The 14580-nt window shown below is 38.0% G+C and overlaps 2 protein-coding genes across 9 annotated transcripts in view; one reads left to right on the top strand and one right to left on the bottom strand.

The window, feature by feature from the left end:
* Positions 1 to 14580, bottom strand: part of LOC309494422 (uncharacterized protein) — a 251719-nt gene that overhangs the window by 159386 nt on the left and 77753 nt on the right. The window lies entirely within an intron of this gene.
* LOC309494337 (uncharacterized protein) overlaps positions 1 to 14580 on the top strand; it is a 255507-nt gene that overhangs the window by 130651 nt on the left and 110276 nt on the right. The window contains exon 1 of one of the 8 annotated variants that reach the window (XM_082163638.1): positions 11256 to 11301. The exons of the other annotated variants lie outside the window; for them this stretch is intronic. The gene's annotated coding sequence lies outside the window, so the exon portion shown is untranslated. Of the gene's footprint in view, positions 1 to 11255; positions 11302 to 14580 lie in introns of those variants that run through there. 8 annotated transcript variants of the gene reach the window in all.

Raw genomic sequence — 14580 nt, forward strand, 5'->3', positions numbered from 1 at the left:
CTTCTCTCTTTCCTTTCTTTGCCAGTGCTGATTACCCTTATTTATAAGTTTACCGTAGCCTAATAGTTCTTTGTTTTTGTTCTTTCTTATAACTTAATGGTTGCCTTACAGTGAAAGGGTATGTCTGACTGAATATGTTTCTGTTGATTATATATGTTTATGTATACTACAATAACAATGCGCTGAATTGTTTTTTTTTTTTTTTTTCACGAACCGTTCGACGGGGGCCTGAATAGTTGGCTTTATAGAGTTCCCCAACATAAACACATATGTGTGGATTTGTTCTTGAGGGGTACCATGTTTGCCTTGTTTCTCTAGGCACTAAGGGGGGTGGGGGATGGTGGGATTATACCAGACTTGTTTATTTCTTGGATTTATTTTATGTATGTCTTTCTTCCTTTCTATTTGCTCAGCCAGATGTAAATTTCAAGTGCACTAAATCTTTTAGTAGGTTATGACGGATCCTAAGTCTACTAGAGCGCTGGATGCACTCTCATCAGTGAACTTTGTGAGTTGGAACGTGAAGTCACTTAACCATCCAATTAAGAGAAAAAAGGTATTTACTCACTTTAAACAACTTAAGACCGATATTGCGTTTCTTCAGGAGACACATTTGCGCACAACGGACCTGATCCGAATAAAAAGAGGATGGTCAGGACAAGTTTATCATTCCAATTTCCACACAAAGACTAGGGGGGCAGCCATCCTCATCGATAAAAATATCCCATTTACAATGACTAATGTTGATTCTGATTCTGCAGGGCGCTATATTATTGTGACAGGGCAACTTTTTTCACTTCCGGTCATTCTGGCCAATATTTATGCGCCAAACTGGGACAATCCAGAATTCTTTTCAATTTTTTTTTCTCGTCTACCAAACATGGCATCACACCATCTTGTCCTTGGTGGCGATATAAATTGTGTACTTTCCCCTACCTTAGATCGCAGCTCCTCCAAAAAGACGCTTTTGTCTAAATCGGCACACACAATCCAGCTTTTTCTTAAAACATATGGTGTAGTGGATGTATGGCGATTTCGTAATCCTAATGCTAGAACATACTCCTTTTTCTCCCCAGTGCATAAGAGCTATTCACGCATAGATACTTTCTTCCTGGATAAAAGACTTTTATCTTCTGTAACTAAGTGTGATTATGATGCCATAGTCATTTCAGACCATGGTCCGCTAACCGCGAAAATCAGCATTCCTAACACACAAAATAGTTACCGCCCTTGGAGACTCAATCCGCTTCTCTTATCAGAAGAATCTTTTACCAACTTTATTTCATCTGAAATACAATTTTTTCTTGACACTAATCAAACTCCAGGAATGTCATATTCAACTATATGGGAATCCTTAAAAGCCTATCTACGAGGCCAAATCATCTCTTATTGCGCAAATAAGAGGAAAAAAAATACAGTGCGTTTTAAAGAACTAACAGATCAAATACTGGAACTAGATATGTTATATAGCCATCAACCATCTCCTGACATAATGAAAAAGCGTCTGTCTTTGCTGACCGAATTTGATATCCTATCAACGCAGCAGGCGGAATATCTCCTCTCTAAATCTAGACACGGATGCTATGAACATGGGGAAAAAATTGGATGCATTCTCGCACATCAGCTACGACAAAGAACTGCCAATCAGGCTATACCTGCAATCAATGATGAACAAGGTTCAAAGTGTACAGATAGCCTCAAAATTAACTCTTGTTTTCAAAATTTCTATCAAGTATTATACACATCAGAATGTCCAGCTGCACCCGCCGTGCTGGAGAATTTTTTAAGATCCCTACATGTTCCATCCGTAGACCCAAACATAGCTCATTCATTGGAGGACGACTTCTCGGCCCTGGAAATAGTATCTGCAATCGGATCTATGCAAAGCGGCAAGTCCCCAGGGCCGGACGGATATCCGACAGAGTTCTTCAAAAAAATTTCTGACCAACTTGCCCCTTTACTAATGTCAGTTTTTGAAGAATCACTTTCACTTAAGACCTTACCTTTGACCATGCGTCAAGCAGTCATCTCTGTAATTCTCAAAAAAGGAAAAAACCCTCTGGAGTGCAATTCATATCGCCCAATTTCTCTCCTTAACACGGATGCAAAGATCCTTGCCAAGGTTCTGGCACGCCGACTGGAAGGTGTTCTTCCTTCCATTATATCACCTGACCAAACAGGCTTTATTAAGAATCGTTACTCTTTTTTCAATGTCAGACGCCTTTTTAACATCCTTTATAGCCCCTCTCCACCAGGTGTGCCAGAGATCGTCCTCTCACTTGACGCTGAAAAGGCGTTCGACCGGGTGGAGTGGGGCTATCTTTTCAGCGCGCTGGGGAGGTTTGGATTTGGCAATAAATTCATATCATGGATCAGACTTATATATACTTCTCCAGTGGCTGCTGTTCGTACTAATAATAATTTGTCCCCTTTCTTCGAGCTTAAACGTGGTACAAGACAGGGATGCCCCATGTCGCCGCTCCTTTTTGCGGTTGCAATGGAACTGCTAGCTTTAGCTCTGAGGCAAAATACTGATATCAGAGGAATTCACCGAGCAGGGGAGGAGCACAAAGTCTCGCTCTATGCGGACGACATGCTACTATTTATATCACAACCCCTTTTGAGTCTTCCTAAGCTAATGGTCCTACTAAAAGAATTTGGCAAACTATCCGGCTACAGGGTCAATGTTCAAAAAAGTGAGCTGATGCCTGTTGGCACTAGTAATGATGAGACTTCCTTAAATTCACTCCCCTTTAAAATAAGCCCCAAAAAATGTAAATACCTCGGCATATGGATTACAGATAAACATAAAGATCTTTATGCTGCTAACTATCAGCCTCTGTTGTCAAACTTAAATCAGGATATCGAACGATGGGACCCCCTGCCTCTCTCTCTGGGTGGAAGAATTAATACAGTAAAAATGAATATACTGCCCAAATTTTTATATATATTTCAGTGCCTTCCCATCTTTTTAACTAAGTCCTTTTTTACGAAATTAAATAATCAGATATCAAGTTTCATTTGGAACAAAAAACCGCCCCGAATAAAAAGAAGTGTACTTCAGAGACCTCGCTCAATGGGAGGAATGGCACTTCCTAATTTCTTATATTACTATTGGGCGGTTAACATTCGAGTACTGTTATATTGGATGGATAATAATAATGACAACACTGACACTGGATGGCTAAATCTGGAGGGGGCATCTGTAAATTCCACTTCTTTAAAAGCCTTACTGTGTTCCAAGTTGCCATTTACACGGCCCCAGGGGCGTCACTAGGCCCTTTTTAGGGGGGCTTCAGCCTAAGCTTCTGCCCAGCCCCCCTAAAAAATATTTGATTAATATATTTTTTATCGCTTCAGTCCCCTTTAAAAAAACTCATTTGAAACGGCGGCAAGCTGCGTCAAGTTTCGGCTCCTCCCCTTATCTGAGTCTGCTTGGATTTAGCGCATTTTTCAATCTGCAGGGGCGCCGAGCAGAGCGAGGTGTGTCGTGAGTGCATTTATTGATAGATTGCTATGATATTACATCTGCATCGGTGCAGTTCTTTGTCATTTATGCATTGCAGTTTACATAATGTAATGTTACTGGAGCATTGGGAGCAACACGGGACGGTTCGGTTTCTCTTCCAATACCAATACGTTTCGCTGCGTTCACCTTCAGCCCTTATCAGTGTGATAGTTGTTTTTTTCTACAAAACAAAAATGAAGCGATTAACACCCATGAAAACATACTTTAGAAAACGATCATGATTTATTTTAATTTACTTTTTAAACTTTAAAACATATTATTTTGTATTTCGTTATTACATTATGCTGCCATGCACAGAAATGATTAAAGACACACATCATTGTCTGAAAGCACTAGATGGCCTTGAGAGAGAAACATCATGTGGAGTTATTTGGTTTTGTATTAATAAATATAGTTTTGTATTAAGTAATAATGAATCAGTAGAAGTGTATAGCCTACATATATTAGAGTAAGAGTAGAGTAAAGGGATTTGTGCTTTTCTTTTAAGCACTTGATTTATAGAAGTGGCAAATTGATAATTCATGTTGTTATTTTTAATAAATAGAAATAAATATAGAACAGATTAATCATATTGCCAATAGACAGTTACATTAATACACGTTTAGCTGGTTAGTTAAATGATTTGAAATTAAATAGATTTTCACGGGGTGACTTGATGAATAACCAACCGTATTGTTGATTACAAAGGCTAAAAAGCTTAAAAAATAAAATAAATAATTTATATTTCATTGTAGATGGACTTAGTTACCTAGCTTTCCTGGTAGCTTTGTCTGAGAAAATGATTCATAAATCAACCTATCAGTTGACCCTATGTTTACTTTCTTCACTGACAGACAAAAATGAAAAGCCTGTATCAGTCAAAGCTCAGCTTTAGGAGGGGAAAAGACAGAGCAAGATAAAAACAAAGAGAAAAAGAGTGTGATGCTGATGAGGTGAGAAAAAAACAGCTGCCCGCACATGGTTTTAAAGCTATTGTCATCCAATTTTTTTGGCCTTCAAAACATCTTAAAATGCACATATGTAGATCAGAGAAATCAAAATTTTCTCGGGGGAGCATGCCCCCGAACCCCCCTAACTACCTCACATTCGGTACCTCAGTGATTATAAAACCGTGCCATATGCATGTTACTGGATGAATGAATGAAACTACTTAATAATGAGCATTAGACCATAAACTAACCTTTTTTTTTTTTTTTTTTTTTTACATCATACCCTCATTGGGGGCTGAGCCCCCCTAAAATGAAAATCCTAGAATCGCCCCTGCACGGCCCATTTCTAACTTTACCTCTAACCCTGTGATTTTGCACTCAATCAAGATCTGGAACCAATTCAGAAGATCCTTTGCACTTACAGATCTTTCTCAGGTTGCCCCAATTGCACTGAATCATATGTTTGCTCCATCATTAATAGATGGGGTCTTCGATATGTGGTCCAGAAGAGGTATGGTATCACAGTCTGATCTATATATCGACGGCAGTTTTGCCTCCTTTGAACAGTTGGTACAAAAATATCACATTACCAAATCACATTTTTATCGTTACCTGCAACTTCGGAATTTTGTATTTTCAAACTTTATATGTTCTCCCTTACGTCCTCCAACTGGCTTGTTGGATTCAATTTTTGATTGTAAATTAGTCAGAAAACGAGCTATTAGCACAATATACGAAACACTATATTCTCATAACTTGATGCCTTTGGACCTCCTCAAAAATAAATGGGAGACAGATTTAAATGAGCAAATCACAGATGACACTTGGCACAAAATAATACAGGGAATTTTTTCTTCTTCCATCTGTCTTAGACATGCTGTCATTCAGTTTAAAATTGTGCATCGTCTGCACTGGTCTAAATGTAAACTTTCTAAGATTAATGCTGATATAGACCCCACTTGTGATAGATGCGGGCAAGATCCAGCCAGTCTCCTACACATGTTCTGGACATGTCCAAAGCTTTACGCTTTCTGGCAGTCCATCTTTGAGACCTTTTCTAAGATCTTTTCAAAAAGGCTTACACCGTGTCCATTCATTGCACTTTTTGGTGTAACTCGGACAGACTCTCATCTAGAGATGTGGGAAAGAATAATGGTGGCTTTTTGCTCTCTCCTAGCTAGGAGACTGATATTACTGAAATGGAAAGACCCAGCACCTCCAACATATAGTCATTGGGTTAGAGAAATCATGTATCACATCAAGTTGGAGAAGATCAGATACACAATAAGGGGGTCTACTAGGAAATTTTACAACATATGGCAGCCTTTCTTTATGTTTGTTGAAGATATGGAAGCAGACAATATAGCAATGTGAACCCCTGTTTTCTTTCTTTTTTTTTCTTTTTCTTTTTTTTATTATCTGGCTATGTGAGCTCTGTATGTTGAACTATGTATTTCATACTGTAAACACTGTTTGTCTGGTATTTGTGGGGGGTGGATGGGTTTTAGTTCTGTGGGATTTATGCTGTACTGTAAACTACAATTTGTAAAACTAAATAAAAACACCTTGATCAAAAAAAAAAAGAATAGTGTAAATGCAACAAAAACTCAGGCCAAACATGCATAAAAACACCTTTTACAAACCATTGCATTCGATTAAATCAATTAAATGCAATCAACAAATCATTTAATATCATAAATATTAAGGATCTGTATAATGTGGGTTTTTAATGCTCAGCTAAACAGGCCAATAAGAGACTATTAACTATTATTAAGCAGTGAATTTTCTTTTCCCTGGACATGTCTGGCCAGGATTTCGAGATCGCCCAAAATGTCCAGGATTCGCCTTTTGCTTTCTACATTCGCCATTCATTATGTGTACATTATTTGACACTGACACGTATGTGCCAGCTTTGCAGGTCATGCATTCAGCTTCAAACGGATCCTGATTGATTAAACTCTTTACTCATTTTATCAACATCTCATTGTTATTGTCCATTTTCTTATTTTCTTCTGATTCTGCTTGAATTAGTTATAATTTTAGTTCTGAAAGTCATGAAGTATCCTGATATGATTGCTTTTTGAGCTTTCCATGTTTTAACTTACTTAATAGAGCTTTTAAATGCCTAATAAATTATATTTCACAGCACACATGACTGACATTGAATGAGATTGCTGTCTGTCTACTACAGTATTAACAGTTTCATATCCAGTATCATATATACATTTCAAAGAGTTTGTTCTAGTCAGTTTGAAGTTCATTCACACCATGAGGCTTCATGAAGTCAGAACAATCACTATGAACTTTAAACAACACCAGCCCCGGCTCCAGCTTTGAGATGTAGGGTGGGCCAAGTGAAACTCCTAGTTTTAACATTATAGTATTTTTTCCCCGTAACCAAATTTTTATTTTATAAAAAAAGAGGAAGGTCTAGATATTTGCAGGGCTCAACTCAAATGAGCTTTTCTACAGGTTTGTTCTGGTTCAGATTTTTACTTGCCCTGCAATAATCTTAACTGGACCCATCACAAAAAAAATATTATAAGTATTTTAATAAATATAAAGACAAGTAAACAGTGCAAGTAAAAAGACCAAAGATCAGGTCTGGGTCCCCTGGGCTTGAGTTTATGTTTGGGCCCTACATATGCTGCGAATGACCTTAACTAGAACATCATTATAGAGTAGCACAACATACACAACAATTAAAATATAACCTATCTGAGGTTCCTAGAACAATTAATATGCAACATGCCAAGCGTAGTCAAAGTTTAGAGGTAATATTAAATAGTCATTAAAGTCACAATATGTAATATTTTTGCATTAAAATATCCCAAAATCTCAAGGCCAGTGTTATATATTTTGTTAAGTTGATTACTTACAATATCCCAAATGTTTCTGGACAAATGCGCAAGTTATAGTTGTAGCGTCTATAAAGCAACAAACTTTAGCTTGTTTCTTGCAGTCGTTATGCAACACAATTATTCTTTACCGATTGCAGCTGGTTCTGTCGACAAAGCATGCCTAATTTTATATTTTCCAAATGTAGCATTCGGTAATAGTTATGTTTATGTAAGGAAAGTATTATTGCTTTAGGTTTGTGTTTAATTATTGACATTGTTTATCACGTCTGGTGTTTATGGCCATGTAAATAAATATAGCATGTGTTATACATAAAGATTAATCAGTATTTTGGCAAATGATGTGGGCATGTTCGAATGTACTTTTACAACAATTGTTTAGATCACGTAAAACTGCGCCGCGTTATCACAACAATGAATTCGACAAATACAGCAACATCTATGATAACCAATTTAGTATTAAACCTTACTTTTCTTGCGGTTAATTCATTTTAATTAAAATAAAAATGTGATGAGGTTCAAGAGTCAGGAAGGAAGAAGACAGGGGTCGGCACGACTGGGACTCGTACTTTATTAAAATAAAACACAAACAAACAAAAGTCGCGCACAACGCGCATTCACCGTGGCTAACATTACAGCGACGGCACAAAACAGTTCAAAAATGAGAGCTCGGATCCACCGGTTTTCTTTCTCTGCGTCCAATTTTCTCTCCAGTCTCTCGTACGAGTCCTCTCTCTCTCTCCCTCTCTCTCTCTCTCTCGCTCTCTCCCTCTCTCTCTCTCTCTCTCTCGCTCTCTCTCACTCTCTCTCGTTCCAGCACGGTCTCTCCACGCCAATTACTGCCATAAGACACAGGTGAGAGCTGAATTTAAATTGAGACAAAATCAGTTTGACAAAAGGTTAAGATATTTTGAAAGACAGTATAATAAGGGTTGTATTTAACAACTAGAGGATATGCATGCTTCCAACCCGCAACAATTTTGGGATCAGATTAGAAAACTCGGGCCCAAAAGATATAATAAAATACCATTTGAAATATATGACAATAAGGGTCAAATAGCTTCAGATGTCTCACAGGTATTGCAGGAATGTGAAAGTGTTTTTCAGATTTGTTTTCGGGTAACCAAGAAATGGATTGCTTTGATTCAGTTTTTCTTTTTAATTGTAAGTTGGAAAGAGAAGCATCTCACTCCTCTGATCATGAAAATGTGCTAAACGCAGATATTAATGAGGAGGAGGTGCAAAAAGCTATTGATGCCCTGAAAGTGGGAAAGGCTTCTGGTATTGATATGTTGACAAATGAAATATTGAAATGTCCGTTATTTAAAGATCTCCTTTCTATTTTATTCAAATTTTGTTTTGAAAATGGGCTCATTCCCTCTATGTGGTACAAGTCAATTATTAGTCCAATACCGAAATCTATAAAAAATGATCCCAGAGTACCAGCTAATTACCGGGGAATTAGCTTATTGAGTACAACATACAAATTATATACATCTATTCTTAATAACAGGCTCATGGCCTACCTGGAAGAAAATGATCGTTTAGTAGAGGAGCAGAACGGTTTCAGAAAGGCAAGAGCTTGTGTGGATCATGTATTTTCTATCACTACTGTAGTTAGAAATAGATTAATGCAAGACAAACCATCATTTGTTTGTTATATTGATTTTCAAAAAGCTTTTGACAAACAGAGATTTATTATTTTAATGTCTTTCGGGAGAAGGGCTAGAGGGAAGGTTTAAATGGGCCTTACAATCATTGTATAAAGATCCTCTAGCTTGTGTTAAAGTCAATAAGTACTATTCAGAGTGGTTCCCTACACCACAAGGGGTTAAACAGGGGGACTGTCTCTCCCCTACCCTGTTTGCCATATTTATTAATAATTTGGCACAGGAAATAAAAGCGCTTGGATTGGGTATAAATTATGATGGGGATAACACACTAGACATATTACTTTATGCAGATGACATAATCTCGGTGGCTGAAAATGAAGAACATCTTCAGAAGATGTTAAAGTGTGCCGAAAAATGGTGTGGGAAGTGGAGACTTTGAGTTAACCATAGTAAAACATAGATTATGCATTTTAGAAAATCTGGGCATAGAAGAAGTAAGTTTCAGTTTTATTTTTGGGGTCACAAGTTGGATTATGTTGAACATTATAAATATCTGGGCTTAATTTTGGATAAGTATTTGAATTACAAGCATGGTATATGTATATTGGCCGAATCTGCTAGTAGAGCGTTTGGGGGTGTAATAGCAAAAACGAAACAGTTGGGAAACCTGGGATATGCTACCGATTCCAAATTATTCCAGGCCTGTGTTTGCCCTGTCATGGACTATATGGCAGGAATATGGGGCTCAAAAATAAATGTGAGAGGAGTGATGGTACAAAATAGAGCAATACGTTATTTCCTAGGAGTCTACAAATTTACCCCAATCTTAGCAATAATGGGTGACATGGGTTGGGAACCAAGTGAAGTAAGGTGGAAAGGTAGTATGATGGCTTTATGGAATAGATTGGTGAAAATGCCTGAGAACCGAGTTGCTAAGAAAATATTCAACTGGGATGTGTTTTTTACCAAACGTAAAAAACACATCCCAGTGTTTTTTACCAAGCATTACCAAACGTGGACGTTTTCCACTAGAAACAAACATTGATGTATTATTTTAATTTAATACTGTGAAGCTGCTTTGATACAACCTGTGTTGTGAAAAGCGCTATATAAATAAAACTTGACATGTGTCTGTAAAGGGTGCATGGGCATGTGAAGTACAAGACATATTTACACAAATTGGAGCTCCTGACCTTTTTCAAAATATAAACACAGTACATATACTTGCTGCAAAGGAAGTTTTATTAGATACACATAAAAGTAAATGGTCACAAGATATATTTCTTAAACCAAAATTAAGAACATATAGAATAATAAAGAGTTGTTTTGGAAATGAAAAATATGTATGTGCTCCCCTATCAAAAAAACAGAGATCATTGTGCGCTCAGCTCCGCTCTGGAGTTTTGCCCCTGCACCTGGAAACAGGACGTTACAGGGGAGTGCCAGAGGAAGAAAGAATCTGTGATTATTGTAATATTGATGTAGAGAATGAGTTTCATTTTGTGTTTTACTGCCCTTTATACCATGAGATGCGGCTGAAGCTGTTTAAAAAGTGTAAAACTACAGATTTGATCAGCTTTGAATCAGCCCTTGCTGATTATCTAGAAAAAGCCTGGGCAAAGAGAACAAAAAGTACATTTAGGTGAAACACTAAATCTGTAATTCTTTATTTTATTTTTTCACTTTTATGTACTTCTTTATTTATTTATGCATGTGTTAACCTACTGTGAAGTATGTTACCATCTACAGAAAGTGAATGTTATAATTTGAAGTGGTTTGTGGTGTCTTATAATCCCAAAAGGGATGGGTCCTATTTGGACATGACACAATAATACAATTTATTTATTCATTCATTTATTCATTCACAGGTGTTCGTCACCTACTTACGTCCCGCTCGTCTCGTGTCTCTCTCTCCCGTTACAGACCGCGCTGAACCACGCCCCCATTGCCACAAAAAACATGTCATTAAATGCAACATTTATAAAAATAGAACTTAGCCTCATCCATGAACATGATTTTTTGATTCCCGTCTGACTGATTTACATCCACGGTGGAGTTGAAAACGACAGTTCCCATCATTCCACGCTCCTTCACATCGTCATCAAGCTACACCGTTGTTGTTGTTTGGAATGTAGCGCCCTCTAGCGGCAGAAAATCTTGCATATTGTACCTTTAAAATACAATACAGGATGTGCTCTATCATCATAATTGTGTAATCAGTGTTGTGACGTCGTCATACTCAGATTCTAGTCAGAATGTGAGTCTGATACTGCTCCATTGAGCATTGATTATGGGGCGTGTTTCAACCGAACCAGGAAATAAAAGGCCTCTGCACTCAATTGGATAGACCTACAACCAATCAGAGCAAGGGAGTAAGTGACGTATGTTGAGCGACGCATAGTTGTCAACAGAACTCAACTGCACGCACGCTGGAAGAAGTAGAAGAAGATGAGTGTAAATGATCTTTGCCGGCGTTGTAAAAAGAATTTAAGAATACACGGAGTACTTACCAACACATCAAACATTTTTGAGCGAAATACTGAAGGTGAATGCATATACGAAAAAGTTCTCCGTTTAGGATTACAACTCGACAATTCAGCAAACAAATCTAATCGCATTTGTCGGGCCTGTCAGAACTTTGTAACACGGTTGGAACGCGACATCCTCTTGTTTAAAAAATGGACTGACGTCGAAGGAGACCAGGCTGAAAAAGCTTGTTCATCTGAGGCATCAGATAAAAGAGACCGGGAGCCTACTCCCTCCAAGACGCCCAGGGCTCTGAAGAAGTTTTGCCCCAATCCGTCAACTCCAACCGGTAAAAAAACACGAAAAAGCATTACAGAGAGGTAAGCTTGTTGTTGATGAATTTCTACTTCTTATGATATGACTATGAGAATAACTTCTATTGGCAAGTTTTTCATTAGTGAATAGTGAGTCGTGTTTATTGTCCAGTGTGATAAAACACACTTGCATTGCCACACTACTGATTTCAGTGTAATCTGCCTATGATTAAACCATATTAGTCATATTTGCAGATATATGGTAGCCTAGTGTGTATCCTGGAAGCCAGCTCGAATTTGAGTCAGGCAAGATGTAGTATGAGCTAATTTTACCAGGATAAACTAGCACATGATGTTGTGTGATTTGGCCTCTGTCACTTTGCCAACATGTAATTACATTTCCTTGTGTAAATGGGCTAACATGTTACACAACCCCCATGTCTGTGCACTGCACCTCTGTGGGGGTTGTGCGGTGTTTCTCAGACCTTACTCTGACCTGCTCTGCAGTTGCATATGGGGTCACCATATTTAACCGTCTGTATATTCCAATGTAATGCCAATGCACATTATACTTATCTGGCTATTCAATAATTCTTCACACTGAATAATGATCTTATATTTCAGGTTGTCACCCATTACCCATCACAGATCGTGGCCAAGGTATGTCATCCAGAAGATGCCTTAATAGTGAACAACATTAATAAGAAAAAATGGACAACAGCTGCAAAGTTAATATTGAATCATAAACGCCTATTGGAGGAAATAAAGGTGCACATCCTAGAGCTAGTAAGCAATGAATGCAAAAATATCTCTAATCCAAACAACGGTTTCATCCTGTGGAAGTCATCTCCAGATGATCTGAAAGCCTTTTCATTCACCAGCTTAGAGGCAGACCTAAAATGTTTTTCACCATTCCTTTTCTCCATTCTCACAACTGCCACCAACCACTCTCAAACTGCAACTTGTGCAGCAGTTTCCATTGCTTTGAGAGGAAGAGAAGCCCACCTGTCAGCCTTTGCATACTACCTAGGTAGTATACTGCATTATGGTGGGGCGAAAAAACAGTGTTTCAAAGGCTGAGCAAAATGGCCATAACAACAACTCACCAAAATTCTGTAGAGAAGCAGAAGGAGTTGGCACTGCTATGTGGTGGATCTCTAGAAATGTTAAAAGTCCAGAATGAATTTTTCTTGAACTCTGAAGCGGAAGGGAACATCGATGTTGGTCAGAGAGTTGACATCAGCAAAGACCAAAGCACAAGTGATCCGATGGGGCCACTTAACACAGTCCGGAAAAGCATGGAAGAGCTTCACTTGTCAGGTGAGATTACAAATGACCCATACAGAAACACACCTAACACATCAAATGCAGTGTCTTCTCAAATCATGTTATGTGTCTATCTTTTGATTATTAATAATAATAATAATAATAATAAGTCTTGTAATTGTTATTACTTTTTCTTTTCCAGCAGACGAAATGGCTCAAAGAATAAATGACTCTGAAATAGCTGTGCTACCTTTCAGCAGAATAAGTGACTCTGAAGCAGCAGAGCTGGGCTTGAGCTCCTCTGCTTTTCCGATCACACACCCCACTCCTCCACCAACATATTCCTTAATATTTGACAATTTGGACTTTTTCATGAGTGCAGATCATCAGTCCACCCTCCACAGCAACAAATCCTTACACTGGATTCATCATATTGCAGTTCAAGATAGAATCTCGACACATCACCTTGGCAATGACAAACCGGACCATGACATCCTTCAGTACGACCTTTGCAACTCACTCCCCGGACTAGAAACCCAAGCCTATATGCGTCGTGAGTTCATTGTTCTTGGGAGCCGCATCCTTACCCAGTACCTGGCTGTTTTTAAACCCTTCTCGAAGGTAGTGGTTCACCACATGCCACATCAATATACAGAGGAAATGGCTAAGTGCTCCACTGATGTAAGTAATTAGTTAAATCTGCACAAAAGAAATACTTAATATACATAATTTCAACTCAGACATTACTGCAATGTCATCTATTATTTCTTCTCAAAGTACCCTCTGGGACTACTCTTCAAAGATGAAAACAAAACGTCAGATTTGGTAGACGTACTTCGCCACCTTCAGAAAGAGTAAGAATATAATCAGCCTACACAGTCACTTTTTTTGGCATTAAAAGGGTTTCATTGCAGCTTACAATTCCACCGTTTGTGTGTAATCCATTTAGGTATGTACCAAAAGGACCAGACGGTGTGTCAAATGTATTAGTAGGAGGTGACCGGCTGACTGAAGGGAACTGCCGAAACATACAGTGGGCCTTCGCAGATGGTGCTACAAAGGAAGACAGACTGGAAGGTCTCATCTTTAAGTTTGAGGACTGGCATGCCATCAGAAACCTATTTGAAGTGAGTAACAAACTTTAGAATAATGTTGATTAGTAAAGAAATGAAAGTGTCACACCACTGCTTTAGAATATATATGTATTACTTAACCCTCTGAGGTCGAGAAACGCGCCGACGCGTTTTGCTGGATTTTTTTCACATAGCAGCAACATAAACTTAAATTACTCCGTCATTTATGGTTATACAGAAAAAAGAAATATAAAAAAATAATCTGTGATATTTCTACTTTTGTATGTGTCCACTTACAATCAAATCAAAACATTGTGCTTTTGTAAAATAAAGAAAATAAACAGGGTGTGCGTTCTGCCTCTCCGTCGCGGTGAACTTTTTTTTCTTGAGCACGTCTATAAACTGAAACAAAACTCAGCGAATCCTTCTCACACATTTATGAGCCATATACCTTTATACACATTTAAGTGTGTACTTTTAAATGATCGGATTCAAACTGCAAACAAATATTCTCTGTTTAAGTAATTTGTAT

The sequence above is a fragment of the Leuciscus leuciscus genome (genome assembly GCF_965113295.1).
Source record: "Leuciscus leuciscus genome assembly, chromosome: 1".
Classification (NCBI taxonomy): domain Eukaryota; kingdom Metazoa; phylum Chordata; class Actinopteri; order Cypriniformes; family Leuciscidae; genus Leuciscus; species Leuciscus leuciscus.